At 39.0% G+C, this 14702-nt stretch overlaps 1 long non-coding RNA gene across 2 annotated transcripts in view; it reads left to right on the top strand.

Moving 5' to 3' along the window:
* LOC309612276 overlaps positions 1–14702 on the top strand; it is a 271326-nt gene that overhangs the window by 109998 nt on the left and 146626 nt on the right. For both annotated transcript variants that reach the window (XR_014235078.1, XR_014235079.1), the window contains exon 2: positions 7504–7571. This is a non-coding gene — a long non-coding RNA (uncharacterized lncRNA). The remainder of the gene's footprint in view (positions 1–7503; positions 7572–14702) is intronic.

Genomic DNA, 14702 nt, shown 5'->3' on the forward strand with positions numbered 1-14702 from the left:
CGAAGTGGTTGAGTTTGGGAACACAGCAAATATGTAGAAGCCAAGAAGTCAGGGACTTGCAAACAGAGACCAGTTTGAGCCTGTAAGATTGTGTTTTTATTTCCCCCGTGCTGCTTAGGACAAAGTCTCAGATGTAGAGAAAGAGCTGGTTCTTCCCTAGAGCTGTGATAATTAATGTCCTGTCTACTAAGTACAGAATGAGGGCTTGGCTGGCCTCCCTTTCGGTAAGATTACCTGGCAGTCTTCCAGGACTCTTCTAGCATCACCAAACGGAGGTCCACACAGTTCTGTAACTGAGGACAAACCATGCAAGGCAGGCTTGTACCTGATGTTTTTTTGCAGGATGCCCACTCTTGGATAACCAACTCCTCCACAAAAAGGGCTGTGTCTTTCTCTTTAATATCCAGTTACAGTGAAAAAAGCATAGACTTTGATCTCAGACAGTTCAAACCCCCAACTCCAGTAATCAAATCAGTACAATATTTGACAAATTAATTTATTCCTCTATGCCCCACTACTATCTTCTGTAAAACAGGAAAATTATATCTAACAAATGAAATAATTTATTTTAAGCATTTGGTCCATAGCAACAAATCCATGGCATGGGAAAATGGTTGGGAACTTCTTAATCCCTTTCTTTTCATCATTCTCACATTGTCTCGTAGAAAATAGTAAATTTTGGTTGAACGATGAGCAATGGAATTAGGGTAGGGGATAGGAATATAACAAGAAATAATTGAGACTCCAAGATCACAGTTGCTGAAAAGTACCTTTATTTTTTTTCTACCCACATATTTTGGGTACAAGTTAGTTTCTCTCCTGGCTAGAAAGCAACATCTACAAGGCTGTGTATCCTTTCTCTTCATTGGAATGTAAGCCAGATAATTCTGTTCCCGCTCTCCCCTTCACAATTTCAAAGGCTCCAGAGGAACTTGTCAGTGAGACCTCATAACAGTGACTGGGCTTGTTTCATGTTTCAGAAATGAAGAGATGCTGAAAGAAATGCAAGCAATATTTGTGGAGCACATATTATTATGTTGCTTGCTCTGCTCTAGGCATGGGGAATAAAAGATAAGACTTGGCTCCTGCTCTGTAGAATCTCACAGTTTGCAGTGAGACAGTTAAAAATATGAAATAAATACAAAATAATGTGCAATGTGCTGTGACAGAGATAGATATAAAGTTCAGGGGCAGCAGAGAGAATAGAGTTATAACTGCCTGGGGCTAGGAAGATCAGAAGAAGACGTCTCAGAAGAGATCTCCTTTGAGATAAGCCTGGCAGGATGAAGGGGAACTTATTAGAGAGAGTCAAAGGTATAGCTTGGGCAAAGGCACAAATGTTTCCTCTTATTTGAGAGGGTTGAAGGAATGAGAAGAGGTAGGAGGGGGAGGGAGGATTTTTTTTAAAGTAGTGCTAACCCAACCAGCTGTTATTGACCAAAGAATGTTCCATAGTCATTACAAAGGTGCTACTAAGAGCAGGTTTCAAACCTTATGCCTGTTTTTAGCTTTCTGGATCTCCATGTCTTCCTAGACAGGCTTCAGCTCTTTGGAACAAAGTGGAGATTTTACCATCTCATGAGCTCTTTAAAATGGGCCTTTCTAAAAGTGATTATATGCAAATCAAAGGCCATGACAAATATCAATGTTTCTATCAAGAAACTCACTGTGAGACCTTGAACTAGTCATTCAGGCTCTCTGGTCTTCCAGACCCATGAGAAAAACTGAGTAAGCAAGGTGAGATGATTGCCAAGTCCTTTCAAAGTCTAAGATTCCATATGAATACATATAGAAAGTGTATTAGCATGGGGGGAGCTTCATGAATTTGGACTAATTGAAGAGAGAAGATTTTGAATTCGTGAAAACCCTGGGGAGAACACTTTTAATGAAGTTTTATTGCTTTCAAGTACTCCAAGGAATTCCAAGAAGGCTAAACATATAAGCAAGTGCTTTCATCAGTAGAATAAGCCTGATTTTGAAACTCAGTTATTTGTACACTGAAAAGTTGTTTGAATCTGCTTGGAATGTGCTGGATTCCTCAAATAAATTAAATCTCTAACAACAACAACAAAGAAAAATTCATTGGCTGAGCAAACTCCATTTTTATAAAAGATCCAAAGAACAATCCTTTTCCTAAACATTGTGGTTTTTAAAATTAACAGGCTATTGTTGGATAGTCAGAGGCAATTTTAGAAAGTCTCACCCAAGAAGTACAGAACAACTGGTAGACTTAGTGTCTTGTGAAGAAGAAAGGGTTCTTGAAGACTCATGCTATCTGTCTTAAGATAGAGATAGGACTCAGCTACTCTAAACACTCTCTGAATTAGCAGTGCATGTGACTGACTATCCTTCAGGAACTATTGGTGAGTCCTGCCGATTAAGGAGAATGGAGCAGTGGTTGCATTTTCTGCTGAATACCACACCAGAAAGGATCAAGAGACTATCTGAGGGAAAAGTACAAGGATGGGCATTGAATTACAAGCAGCAGTTGTGGGTTCTAGTCTTGATTCTGCCACATGTTTACTGCAAGTCCTTGACAATTTCTGTCCCTCACTGGGCCTCAGTCTTCTCAAATACATGATGAAAGAAGTGGGCTCCCAACACTGCACTGATTCTAATAGCTTGTGGTCAGGAGGCTCAAGAAAAATTGCACTGGATTCAGTCTTGCTATTAAATTCCCTGTGGTAAATGTATTTGGCTAGTCTATGAGGAAATCATATAGAATAATTCAGCCATATCCCTGAAGTCGATATTTCTGATAATAGAGATTTTCATGACCTGTCCAATGTCACACTGCAGGTTGTGGCCAGAGCAGAAATCCTATTTCATTGCTCATTCATCTACCAAGTGGCCTGCTCAGGGATGTCAAGGTGATTAACTGGATCCCACGGAAACCACAACAGATGAGGAACAGCTTGCACAAAGTAGATAGATGAACAAATAAATTTGGCCCAGTGTCTTTAACTCTTAACTTTTTCTTCTCCTAGTTTTGTTCTGAACTTTTGATCTCTATGGTCTCAACTTAAACCTAGCTGCAATCTAGGCTCAGTTACAGAAGTTCTCTAGAAACAGCAATGATGCCTTGTTGATATGACTGTCCACAGCTCCAGTGACCAAATATTTGCTTCCTGAGTCTTATCCAGCCTGCTCCCTGAAAGCTGTTGGCAGAAATGTGTACTATCCCTGATGGATAAAGAACAGAGAGAGCTCTTATCTCATCAGTTTGTAGGAGTGGTGAGCTCTTGGGGGGTCATACGTCTTGCATGTTGTCAATTTGATTTCTCCCTCAAAAGTGGCAAATCGGCAGGAACAAGGGAAAGCCAGGCTACGTCCTCATATCAAAGAAGAACACAGAGAGAACACAGAAACCTTACTTCAAAAAAATACAGCACTACAGAGCTAAGTCAGTTTCAGAGTTCTGGAGCTGCATTTATGTTGAATAAAAATAATGAAGTAACAATCCCTGCCCCAACTCAAACAGCAAGTCAAAAATATAGAATGGGGAGTTGGCAATAACTGTGAAAAGAGAGAAATGTATATAGAGAGACTGACATGAAAAAATTGATGGAAATTGGAACTAAATGAGGGTGACAGGTGAGGATATCAATGAAGATAACAGTCAACTCCTTCACAATTCCTAAAGTAAACATCCATTTAGTCATTCTTTAGTCATACATTTATTACATGCCCACTGTGAGCCAGGCCTTCATTTTCTAGCTCTATGTAAAATAGATCAGTTCACAAGATAGAAAAAATCTTCACTTTTGACCTCGTGGTGGATTGAAGATAGCTATTAAGTCCATAAACAAATCAACAAGATAATTTCTGATAGTGAAAAATGCAATGATATGGCTAAAATCATAACACTGACAACCCCACATGCTGGCAAGGATGTGGAGCCGCAGGAACGGTCATTCATTGCTGGTGGGAATGCAGAATGGTTCAGCCACTGTGCAAGACAGTTTGGCAGTTTCTTAGAAAGCTAAACATAGTCTTACCATATGACCTGGCAATCATACTACTAGGTGTTTACTCAAATGAGTTGAAAACACATGTCCACATAAAAACCTGAACACAAATGTTTATAGCAGCTTTATTCTTAATTGCTAAAAATTGGAAGCAACCAAGACGTCCGTCAATAGATTAACAGATAAACAAATTCGGTAGCATTTATATAATGCGATATTATTCAGAAATAGAAGGAAAAGAACTACCAAGTTACGAAAAGGCATGGAATAGCCTTAAATGCATATTGCGAAGAGAAAGAAGCCAATATGAAAAGGCTACATATTGTATTGCTTCAACTATATGACATTCTGAAAAGGTAAAATTACAGAGATAGTAGAAATATCACGGGTTACCAGGGGTTCTGGTGGAAGGAGATATGAACAGGTGGATCACAAAGGATTTTAAGGGTAGTGAAACCATTCTACATGATACTGTAATGGTGGATAAATGGCATTATGCATTTGTCATAAAATATATATCGATATTATTTCATCAGTTTTAAGAAAAATACTACACTAATGTATGATATTAATAATAGGAGAGACTGTGCAGGGGGCAGAGGATTTAGTATATAGGAATACCCTCTATTCCTGTCAAACTCTATAGAGAGTATAGGAATACTCTACCTCTGCTTAAGTTTTCTGTAATCTTGAAACTGCTCTAAAAAATAAAGTCTATAAAATTTTTTTTTAATACAATGATAAAGAATTAGGGGGGCTTCCCTGGTGGGGCAGTGGTTGAGAATCTGCCTGCCAATGCAGGGGACATGGGTTCGAGCCCTGGTCTGGGAAGATCCCACATGCCACGGAGCAACTGGGCCCGTGAGCCACAACTACTGAGCCTGCGCGTCTGGATCCTGTGCTCCGTAACAAGAGAGGCCACGATAGTGAGAGGCCCACACACCGTGATGAAGAGTGGCCCTTGCTCGCCGCAACTAGAGAAAGCCCTCACACAGAAACGAAGACCCAACACAGCCAAAAATAAAAAGTAAAAAAAATAAAATAAAAAAATTGTTTTAAAAAGTAAATTAAAAAAAAAAAAAAAAGAATCAGAATGATAGGATAAGGAATGCCCTAGGCCAGAGGCAAGAGGGAATCTACTCTCCACTAGGTCTCCAGAGAAGTCTCTCTGAAAAACTGACCTTTCAGCTGACTGATGGAGAGGAGCTTTCCAGGCAGTGGGAAGAGCAAATATAAGGGCCCTAATGAGGGATCATATCCACTTCCTTTATATGATTTTGTTCATAAACTTTGCGAGGTAAGCCAATCAGGGATTTTCTATTTTTATGTTTAACAAAAGGATTTAAGCCAGCTATTAGAACTCGGAGAGCTAATTCTAGGCCTCTGATGCCCAGAAATGTGCTCTTCCCACTAGATCCCAGTTCCCTCTGGGACTTCGTCAAAATCCACACTTTTAAGAACGAAACAAAACAAAAGCCGAGTTGTCCTCACCACAGCACCTTTCATCCCGCTCACCTGTGTCTTCTGAAGCAGTGTTTTCCCAACTTTGGTCTCCATCAGAATTACCTGAAGAACTTGGTAAAAAAGCACAGGCTCTGTTCTACTGTTTAACTGCCCAGGCTGGTTGTGCTCGACGTCAGAGTTTGGGAAATGGTGCTCTAAAACAGAACTCCTCAGAGTTTTATGTGCATATGAATCACAGGGGGGTTGGGGGGTAGGGGCTCTTGTTAAAGGCAGCTTCGGCTCAATAGGTCTACAGGTGGCCTGGGGTTCTGTGTTTCCAACAAGCTCTCAGGTGGTGTGGGTGCTGTCGATTCATGGAGCATAGACTTCGATTGGCAAAGGGTCCAAACACAGGCCTATGACCGGTGGAAATGTGGGATGCCAGAAAGAATAACGGACCTCCGTTAGGTACGGCAGCATCTCCTACTCAAAAGGAAAGAGCCCATTTTGCTTTTCAGTTACTCTGCTGTGCCCTGTGATAGTTTAGATATTCAGAGCAGAGTAAGATTTTTCATCAGGTTCTGCTAGAGAGACGTGGTAGCACCTGTGGCTGTGCATCAGACAAGGAAGTTAAAGCAGTGGCAGGTGCTTCGCACAGTCATGACGTGATGCATTCCTGTTCCTTCCACCAAAGCACCCTGCAAGAAACCGAAAGTCATTTGAGGAAAAAGTGGTGAATTTCTTTCCCGAATTATAATAATTTCATTCATTCAGTGCATATTTTTGTGCCAGACACAGTGTCATGGGATTTGGAGGCATTTTATCGCAAACATTAACCAACTTATTATACACAACCTTTTATTTTGATTTTTCATGACTAATAAGGACCTACTGTATAGCACAGGGAACTTTACTCAATACTCTGTAATGACCTATGTGGGAAAAGAATCTTTACAAAGAGTGGATATATGTATATGTATAACTGATTCACTTTGCTGTACAGCAGAAACTAGCACAACATTGTAAATCAACTGCACTCCAATAAAAATTTTTAAAAAATGAAACTGAGGCAAAGAAAGGCATGTAACTAGTTGTTGTTGTAGAGCTCAGTTTCAACATCTGTATACAAACAAAATCCATGCTTTCAACTTCTCTCAACATGTACCAGATTACAAAAGCTTCTTTGCACAAAGGCTGGGCATTCAGACATGCCACTGAATGAGGTACAGGTGACATTGATCATAGTGGTTCTGGAATCATTTAACAATGCTTATTAGTGAATAATGCATGGTTTAAATATTGATGATGATGAGTCTTTAAACTTTAATAAGAGTTTCTGAAAGCACCTTAAAGTCTCGGCAATATCTGTGATTTTTATAGGGAAAGAAAGCCAGTGTGCAGTAGAGGAGGGAATATTTAGCTAGCAGTCAGGAGACACAGATTCTTATCTTGTCTCTGACCCTGATTTGATGATTTTGAACAAGTCATTTTCCCATCCTCAGCCCCAGTTTCTGAATCAATAAAATAATGGATTGGATCTGGTCATTTCAATGGTATTTTACAGCTTTATCTCTGAATGTAAAACGTCTACTTCACTACTGCTGAATGAAAATGAAGACGTGATCAGTAGACTTATGAATTTATTACACAGTAGAAATCTGCACACCCAAATGTCATGACCTTGAACAGGTTTGCAGCCACTTGGTAGCAGAACAGGGACAAGGGCCCAGGTATCCTCAGTCTTAGTGCCGTGTCTTTCCCCACATTATGCCCTTGCAAGATGGTCACTTATCATGGGAAATAAGGGGAGAGAGTGGATGAGCGTCGACTCTGGTGACAGTGTCACCTTTCCCCTCTGTGCTTCAGTTTTTCCATCTGACAAATGGAAATAATGATAACACAGGTGGTGTAGCATTGTGAGAAGTAATGGGCTAGTACATGGGAGGCATTTAGCACACCACCCGGGGAAGGTCATGCTCAATAAGTATTAGCTATTATTATCCCAAGTTTACAGATGAGACAACTGTGCCTCCGAGGGTGGTTATGGGTCCAGTAACTTTCAGCCAAGTAAATAGGAGCTCTTTCTTTACAGAACCTTCTACCCAGTTATAGAAGAAGGGTGCATGAAGAAAGCATACAGTTTGGAGGCAGAAGACCCAGGTATGAATCCTTTTTCTGCTCTAGCCTTAGCTTGTAACTTTGAACACGTTATTTCAGTGCTCTGATCCTTTTTGATTCATGTATAAAAAGAGTTAACAATGATATCTATTCTACAAGTTGGCAATGAGGATCAAACTATAAGGTTCTGTTACAGTGTCAGTTATTGTTATCATTACTATTAGCAGTCTGACTGGCTTACGGAGTCGGGCTTGGTGAAATGCGGATGTCCCCTTGACCTGGTGACCATGGACGTAACTCAGTAGAATGCCCATGCCAGTGCCGCTGGGTACAGAAGGTCCAAAGTCACCCAGCACAGTCCCTAGTTTGAGAGTGATCTTCAAAGCACAGGGGGAGGACAGCTCTGTTAGGCCGGGAGAGGGCCTCACACAGACAGACAAGTCATAAGAGATCTTTCTGCTGCTTTAAAGTAGCTCAAACCACCCAGCCTTGATGAAAGACATCTGAGGCCTGTGTGATGGGGCTGCTGAATTCCTGGGGTAGATCCTTGAAGATCTACAGACAATAGTAGGGTCTCCAGTTAGTTCTCTATGATATAGAGTGATTTTTTAACGTAAATTTGCCCAAGCGTCCCTTCGTGGAACACTTCAATGGCATGCAGTGGCTCAAAGGATGAAGACAAAGCTCTTTCACAAGGAGTACCTGCCTGACTTTTCCTGCGTGGTCGAGGCCCTGCCTTCCTCTCCCCTAGATCTGGCACATAGTTTCCCTCACACCACCCCTCCAGCCAGCCTGTCTTAGCACTTCCTCCATCACAGCCCCTTACACATTCTTTTTCCGCTGAAATAGTCCTCTCCTCTCCTCCCTCCTTCCTGGTTCACTCCTGCATAACCTTGACACCTCAGGTGAATCATTACTTTGTCACTAAATGTTAATTTTTTCTGAGTTATAGAATTGTAGATGATTTATAGCTTTCTTATTTTTACTTTAGCTTATTTATTTTTAAAAATAAATGATACATTCATTTGTTTATTCAATTTTATACAATAAATATTTGTTGCACACCTGCTATGTGATGGCATTATTCTGAAGAGTAAGTATAGCATGGGACAAAACAAATATTTGTTTTTAAGGCACTTATATCCTAATGGAAGAAACAGACAACAAACAGTTAAAGTAAAATATCAGGTAGTGGGAATCTAGAATATAACTTAAACAAGCAACTCATTATTCAAACCAGAAGAGAAGGGCCACTGAATATAACACATTTAAAAGGTGGTCATACAAGACAGTTTACTTGAATTAAGAGTTTTTAAGGAGCAGTTGAAAGATCTGAAAAGGCTTATCTTGCCCAAGAAGTAAGAAATACTAACACATATCTGAAGAGTCATCATTTGAAGTAGTAGAATTTGGCAAACCCAAACAGCAGATTTCCAATCATGGGCTCCAAGTTGCAGGGAGACAATGTTTGGCTCACTATTTAGAATAACACAGTAATTACAACTGTTGGAATATGGAATATTCCTCTTTGGCAATGGGAGGACTTCTTAGTCATAAATGGAATCACCATTTTGGGACAAAGTGGTACAAGAACTCACATGTCTTTTGGACACTGTCCTGGGTAATACACCACACTTATTTCCATAAGAGTCTATCCTTCTATCAGGTAACTCCACATCCTGTCACATAAAACTTCATGGACATGATGATGGGGGAAAGGTTTTGATAAGATGTCCATAATTAGGTACAACTGTATCTAGGCAAGAATTATCCTATAAGTGTTGTGCATACACCTAGGATTTATGTGTATTTCTTTTAGAATCAACAGAGAGATAAATATGTATTTTTCTGTTTTAAATTGAGTTAAAGTAAAAATCCCACCCACAGCTGAATTGCTTGTTCATTCCCTATTTTGTTTTTGTTGTTGTTGTTCATTCCCTATTAATTAAGGGGGTGTAGAATTACTCTGATTTTCTCCAATAATTCAATGATTTAGGGTTTGCTAAGCATTTTTTCCTTTAAACTGTAGGTTTCAAGGGAAAGCTTGTTTTCAATAATGAAAGTAGCTTAGTCATTAAAACAGTCTGCTCTTTGCCACAAGTATAATTTCATCTTTGGAAATAATTGCCTTCCATCCTTCTAGTCCTCCCCAGACAAACTCACAGAAATATCCTACAGAGTAATAGAGAATTCTGATTGTTGTATTCAGACCTAGTCATTCTTGAAACTGGAAAAAATAACTTTTAGCATTCCTTCTTTTCCATCTTCTCGTTTACACTAAGTGAAAGTAAGTGGAAGGCTCAAGAGTTGGAGTCTTGCTGCCTGGCTTCCTGGCCAGGGTGTTGCCTGTTGTACCTGCCCAAGAATCTTAAGGCAGCTAAAGCTGTCGAGTTCAGAGAGCATGAGAGGAAGCTTTGGATTTTCTCACGATCAATGCTTGGAGGATCAGCCAATAGCTCATCTTTTCTCTCCTCCAAGGTGCTAGCAGAGGGAGGGTACAATCAAGGAAAACTAGCCAAATGGGTATCCAAAAGCAGCTTCATTAATGGCTGGTAGCACATGATAGCCCAAAAATGTGTGGCTCTCTGGAAAAAGCTGAAGCAGAAAACATGAATTTTCCTGGGACTGATATGGATTCTACTTCTGCACAGTGGAACATGCAGTCACTCGTACAAGGGTAGTGAGAGGTCCCTTTGGGCCCAGAGCCCAAATGAAGTGCCCATACTGCTGCATGGGCAAGGGCAGAAGTCGGCTTCACACCGGTCATGGTCAGGGCAGAGGCAGGCGGAGTGACAACCTCACTCAAAAAAGAGCCACTGCCTGAACTGTGGGCAAAAGTTGTCAAGGTCGATGACCCACCAGCCTGAAATGAGACTGTGAAGGGGAGGTACACCTGAGTGTAATAAGAGCAAACCTACGGAGGGAAGGGCTGACTCTCTCCTTCCATCCCTGTTTCATCACTGAAGTGATTGTTGGTCCAAGGAATTATCTTTCGGGAAATAAAAACAAAAACAAAATACTAACTTTTCAGTAACAGACATTTTGAATCCCACCAAAGTGAGAAATTTCCAACTGAACAGATGCATTTTTAAAGAAAGTTTTGTTCTGGCTGGAAAGAAAAGCTTGTTATACATTGCAAATAGGTATACAAAATCTTTTTCCTGTCTTTAGAAAGTGTGTTGCGTTCTAAATGGATCTTAAAGTCATTTCAGAGGGCTGTAAAAGAGAAGGGGACCCGGAGAGGATGGCTGCATGGGTTTACTAACGAGGGAAACTTGGTGAAGCTAATTCTGTGAACAACACCATGCTAGGCACAGTGGGGAACCCACAGCGTGCAGTACGTGGGCCCTCATCTTCTAGGGTCATCAACACGGGAAGGAGACAGACATTTATCCGAGCGTTTCTAATAGAAGGCAGACTAGCACACGTGCTGAACTATGGCACAAATATGATGGTACAGGGAGAATTTTGTCCAGAGGAACTAGTAAGGCTTTCTGGTATTAGTGGTGGATATCAGGATTTAAGCTTGGGGGAATTCCCTGGCCGTCCAGCCGTTAAGACTCAGGCTTTCACTGCTGTGGACCCGGGTTCGATCCCTGGTCAGGGAACTAAGATCCCACAAGCCATGTGGTGCAGCCAAAAACAAACAAACAAAAAAGATTTAAGCTTGGGAAATCAGAATTCTAAAGGTTAAATAGATCTAACTGGCATGAAAATGCTAGTGAGTGTCACCACTGCCCTTCCCATCCCTTGTGCAGAAGAAGGATCTGGCAGGCCATTGCTGCGTGTATTCTGTGTTATGGATGAACTACGGTGCCTATTTTGAAGTCACTTGTGTAGTTATTGAAAAGCTGGAAAGGAGCTTTAAAAGCATTTAGTCTAACTTGCCTCTTTTGTCCCCCTGGTATTTAAAAATGAGGAAACTGGTCTAGAAGGAAAAACAACCTGCCCAACGTGACCAGTCAGTTAACATCAGAGCTGGACCTAGACCTGTGTTCTTTCCAGATAAGAGTCTTAAGATCCGGATGAAGTCTCTTCATTATAGAAACCCTGAATCCACATTGGTCTTTATGCCACAGACCTCCAATTGTCATTTTGAACCATGCCATTTTTATTCCACAACAAAATTTCTCATTTCCAAAGTAAATAATTTCTTAACTGAGAAGAGCCAAAACAAAACCCTTCCTGATTTGAATCATGGTGGCATGACAGTACACAGCATATAGATTGGGTTTCCATAAAAGGATTGGGTTTCCTTTTCCAACTGTAAGCTCCCTTTTTCTTCCCAAAGCTATTTCGTTGCTCAGTCCAGAATTTCAGCTGTCAGAGTTTTTAAGAAATATGGCTCTGGGGTGTAATCTAGCCAAGACTTTTTCTCAAGGAGAACTGAAACCTGTTATTAAGCTATGAGAAAACTTATTTCTAAAGGGTTTACTTTTCCCCTAAGAGATCAGGAGCTTCTGTTAGGGGCCCGAGTTTCTCCTAACATGAAACTTCAAAGGGATCAATTACTGATACTCAGAGCTTCTACCTCATTTTTGTAGTTTCAGATTGAGTATTTTTAGCTTGTGGATGCCATTTTTTCTTTTATTTTTCCTCTTCACGCTAGAGAACAGGGTACGGGAGGCACCACAGTAACCAATGTGGACACACCAATCAAGAAGGGACTGCATGTACTCTTTTCTGCCATCAAACCATTTTTTCTCCCAGATTACTCCTCGGTTGTCAATCTTCTTTATGTTATTCAATGAAGTTCAACACTACATGTTGAAATAAAAGGGATTGTCTACATTTTCCCACTTATTTTTGAAGCCAAAACATCTTTACATACATTAATAATAATAAGGATGTTCAGAATTATGAAGAAAATGACAACACAGCTAACATTTATGTACTCTTTATGTATCGGGGACCAGGAAAAGGCTTTTATTCATTCATTTCACAGATGTGTGATGAGTGCTGGATGTGTGCCAGGCAGGGTCTAGAATTGAAGGTACAGCAGTGAATAAAATTAAAAAGAAACTGCATTTTTGTGGCATTTATATTCCAGTGAAGTCCGTTACATGAATGACCTCATTTATTTGAATAAGTACACTTATTTAGTCCTTACCCTAAATTTAGGACGCAGGTATGACTATTTCTTCAGTTGTACAGAAGAGGAAACTTAGACTCAAAGAAGTTAAATACTGCATCCAAGATTCCAAAGTTAGAATGAGATCATGCTGAGATTTGAATCCAGGAATAGGATTTTACAACCTATGCTCTGAACCACATTATCTCATTGAATCCTCAGTATAATCTTCCCTTGTGATTGCACTAATCACTACATTTTGCATATGGGAAAACTAGAGGTTAAGTTACCTTCCCCAAATCCCACATTTGGGATTTGATTACTGTAGCTTTGTAGTATAGTCTAAAGTCAGGGAGTGTGATACCTCCAGCTTTGTTCTTTTTTTCTCAAGATTGCTTTGGCTATTCGGGGTCTTTGGTGTTTCCATATAAATTGTAAGATTGTTTGTTCTTGATCTGTGAAAAATTCATGGGTAATTTGATAGGATTGCATTAAATCTGTAGACTGCTTTGGGTAGTATGGATATTTTAACAATGTTGTTTCTCCCAATCCATGAACATGAGGTATCTTTCCATTTCTTTGTATCATCTTCAATTTCCTTCATCAGTGTTTTATAGTTTTCAGAGTATAGATCTTTCATCTCCTTAGTTAAGTTTTTTCCTAGTTATTTTATTCTTTTTGATGTGATTTTTAAAGGGGATAGTTTGCTTGTTTTCTCTTTCTGATGGTTCATTATTAGTGGATTTGAATTTAGGACTTTTTTAGTTAAATCCATGCATTCTTCCATGTACATGCATCACACGTGTAGGGGGCACACATACACATGCAAACACACACACACATGCAACGTCTACCTTGAGTATGCTTTTTACATATGAATGGTAGGGATCTGAAGGGATACAAACTCTTTGTGAAAATGGCTGAGCTACCATTTATAAATGAAGAAAACAACTTCCTTCTTCCAATTTTCATACCAGAGATGTTATTTCTGCGTGTTATATTATTAATTTGAAATACAGTAGGATTCATTTGTTTCTGTTCACATTTTTAGATTTTTTCTTTTATCCCATCCTTTTTTATTTCATTGTACATATGTACGTTAATTTGTAGAACATTAACATGCTTCTAAAAGTCAAAACTATGCAAAAAAATACACTCAGAAAAATATCTGCCACTCAGTTTTTCTTTCATCTCCCGCAGATAACCAATTTTATTTTTCATTTGGTTTATTCTTCCTGTATTTCATCTTGCAACAGTAAACAGATATGTGTATCTTATTTTATTTTACCTTCTTTCTTACCTCAAAGTTATCACATACTATATATATATATATATATATATATATATATATATATATATATATATATATATATATATATATATATATATATGTTGTGTTTTTTCACTTAACAATATATCCTGGAAATCACTCCATATCAGTTCATAGATATCTTCCTTATCATTTTTATGGCTATGTAGCATTCCATTCTGTAGATGGAGCAGTTTATTTAACCAGTACCCTATATTTGGGCATTGAGGTTGATTCCAACATATTGCAATTACTAACGATGTTGTAAATAATAGCCACGCACAAATTTATTTTCCTAGTGTTGGACTTTTATCATCATTTAAATTCTTAGAAGATTTCTGGGTTAAGAGGTAAATTCTTAGTGGATTTCTGGGTTAAGATGTAAATGAACATGTAGTTTTATTAGATATTGCTAAATTTCTCTCCATTTTTGCACCATTTTTTATTTCCATCAACAATATATGATGAACTATTTTTCTACAGTTTTGCCAATAGTGGATTTTATCAAGCTTTTGAATGTCTTGCCAATCTAATTGGTGAAAAATGATATTTTAGTGTAGATTTTAATTTGCATTTCTCTTATTATGAATGAGATTGAACAGCTTTCACATGTTTAAAAGTCATTTAATATATTTTTGTGAGTTTTTAATGTCCCTTGCCATTTTTGATTTTTCTCCCCACCAATTAAAAATAAAGTCTTTATATTTTAGTGTTACTAGTCATCCAGAATATTCACCACAATTTTTTTTCCTCCCAATTTGTCCATTTTCTTGTGACTTTTGTATATACATTT

This window comes from Balaenoptera borealis, assembly GCF_965194805.1.
Source record: "Balaenoptera borealis genome assembly, chromosome: 15".
Classification (NCBI taxonomy): Eukaryota; Metazoa; Chordata; class Mammalia; order Artiodactyla; family Balaenopteridae; genus Balaenoptera; species Balaenoptera borealis.